At 41.6% G+C, this 2,735-nt stretch overlaps 1 protein-coding gene across 2 annotated transcripts in view; it reads left to right on the forward strand.

Annotated features, from left to right (window-relative positions):
- The first annotated feature begins 2,001 nt into the window (after positions 1–2,001).
- The window catches only part of LOC105743656 (tripartite motif-containing protein 5-like), a 38,545-nt gene continuing 37,811 nt past the window's right edge, over positions 2,002–2,735 (forward strand). For both annotated transcript variants that reach the window (XM_023702118.1, XM_023702119.1), the window contains exon 1: positions 2,002–2,168. The gene's annotated coding sequence lies outside the window, so the exon portion shown is untranslated. The remainder of the gene's footprint in view (positions 2,169–2,735) is intronic.

Genomic DNA, 2,735 nt, shown 5'->3' on the forward strand with positions numbered 1-2,735 from the left:
TCTCTTAATGAATAGAGGGATTTGTTCTAATAGTGTTTGTAAATAGGATATCATGTCCGCATCTTGTACAGCAATTAACCACTAGAAAGAATGTATGCAATGTGTTAATTATTGAAACTGTCCTACCAATTTGATTTGAAAAAAAAGAAAAAGTGAAAGTGGTACTAATAAATATCAGGACAACAGTAAGACAAACCTGTAATAGAAAGTAATAAAATTGAAATAGAAAATTAAAAAAAAAAAAACAATGAGCCAATAAGAAAAAAAAAAACAACCCTTTTACCTTCAGTGTCCCAAGTTATCAGCCATAATGTGGCTATTGGGTCATAGGGCTACAGGAGAAACTTAAGTATAATGCTCTTGTGGTCTCTGACACTTCTCATCCTTGGATTTTAGTCTCTTCATGGCTGTTCCTCCAGCCCCTATTGGAGATTTTCTGGACTCTGAGTCTCATACTCTGCATTTTGTTGTGTGATACGCCATGGGTTTTTCATCTATGAATTCTCTCTCTGTTCCTTTTCTGGTAAGGGTTAGTTATTTCTCTGTCTTGGGGATGTTCAGAGCCTGTGACAGTATGTGGAACAAACACTTGAAACTTGTAACCCCCTCTGCCTCTTCCCTCTGTGCCTCTGGCCAAGGTGTGTGTCTCTTGCCTCTGAGGTGCCTGATCCATTTAATCTGTTTGTGTGTTTTCCTGGCCTTGCATATGGATGTCTTCACTCACTGTAGGCTGTACCAATACCAATTCTGTGGCACCATTTTCTTCCCAATGTTTCAGGGATTGATATTCTAAATCACCTTGGGTGGAAGACCAGAGCCTCCTTAACCCGCACCTTCCAGGAAGTTCTTATTCTTCCAATGTATACTTGCTATATTTCAAGGTTCCCCCTTTGATGCCCTTTTATTCAATATTACCTAAGCCGATAGCAATCTTTCTTATATCAGAGGAAAAATCAGTAAGTACAATGATACAGAATTTCAAAGCAAGATAGTTAGAAATTAACAATGGTTAACACACTGTACATTGTTATTTTCGAATTTGAGGTTCTTGTCCTCCACCGAAGGTGGTTTAAAATATCAATCCCTGATGCTCATCCCTAGGGGAATAGGTGGGTGTGGCCCTTCCATGTTGTCTTCAAGCCTGGCCTTCAGTGAGTATCTCTCTAGCCACAGTTGTCTTCTGCATCAGTCAGTCCAAGGCCCTCTTCTCTCTAATGGTCTATAATATTTCTAAATCACCAAGCTATATGTGACAGTGTCTGCCACCCAAGAGGTAAAATGTAGCTGACAAATCAGAAGCAAGAGCAGCCCATGGAAGGTATTTCCTGAAGGGGCTCCCCTGCTAACTTTTAATCCTTTGTAGGGTGAATATTAATGTGTCACAAAAAGTGAAATAAGTTTGAGATCCTGTGTGAAAAAGAAATGAAGGGGAAGGAGATGGAAGGGAAGAGGACAGAGGGGTTGGGAGCTGGATACCTAGCAAGATCAGTGCGTTTATGGCAGTGTTCCAGGGCAATGCTGATTTGTGAAAGATAGGAGGGAAGGGAAGAGAAGGAGAAGAAAAGGAACAATTAAAGTGTGTTATGCAAAGGTACTAACTATTGACAATGAATGCAATCATAATGTACTAAAATGATTTCTTAATAAGAATCTTCTCACATGACAAACTTGTACAATTAAGACATGATAAAAATTACATTTTTAATCATATCTGGCTAACAAAATACAGTGATGCAGAGCAAAAGATACTGAGAATAATATCTCAGTGAAATGTATACCAAATATATTTCAAAGTTATACTAATTTTATTAGAGTTCAGGGCATAGACAATATTTGAACCAAGGAAATACAATGGGAGAAGCTCTTTCTTTGCCAAACTCCCTCCAGGATCGCATATGCTCACAGCCTGGTTTGTGCAATAGCTTCCAGTTAGTCATCCAGGCTCTGCCTGCCCCGCCCCGCCCCGCCCCCCCCAGCCCAGCCTGCTTAAACCCCTTCACTTTCATTTCCCATCAGACTCCCTCAGTGAGAAAATAGGACGCAAGCTGCTGACCTGTTCCCTCCTCGGCAGGGACTCCAGACTTGTCCACAGGTTTCCAAACCTGTGATCAGCATTTCGTGGTGGCAGAGCTCCGAACACTTTAGAAGAAAAAGCTGTATTTGCTTGGGTACGTTTCTTTGGAGTTTTTAAGACTTGCTGGGACAGGGCAGAGGCCCAGCTTCCTGCTTCCTGCTGAAGAGGCTGAGGAGTGAGGTGAAAGAGGGAGGGCTCCCTCTGCTGAGGGTGGGCTCCTTCTTCAGCTGAGAAGGAGACAGCAGTCCCCTTCCTTGGTGCCTACAAGTGTGTGTGATTTCACCTTGGTTAAATGTGCAGGACACTGACCTCTAGGGCAGATGATCCTATCTCCCATGACATTGTCAGATCCCAGGGCTCTTCTGTTTGCAAAGTAGCAGTGTTGTGCTTGTCATTGTTGTGAGGCGTTTGGGCTGACTCCATACAAGAGTGTTGGTGATGACTGCCAGGGAGAATTTCTTGTTTTTTTTATAGGAAGAATTTGTGTCACCTGAGAGGACATATTTTCTCTTCCCTGTCCAGCTCATATAATACCCAAAACTAGAAGCTCTTGGCAGAGTCTCCCTATTGATATTTTTAAAGTCATTGAAGTACTTCATGAATATGCATAGGCTATTTACAGTGTAATTTCTTCTACCTAACACATTTCTCTTTTTTAACC

This window comes from Octodon degus, unplaced genomic scaffold (assembly GCF_000260255.1).
Source record: "Octodon degus isolate 3935 unplaced genomic scaffold, OctDeg1.0 scaffold00146, whole genome shotgun sequence".
Lineage (NCBI taxonomy): Eukaryota > Metazoa > Chordata > Mammalia > Rodentia > Octodontidae > Octodon > Octodon degus.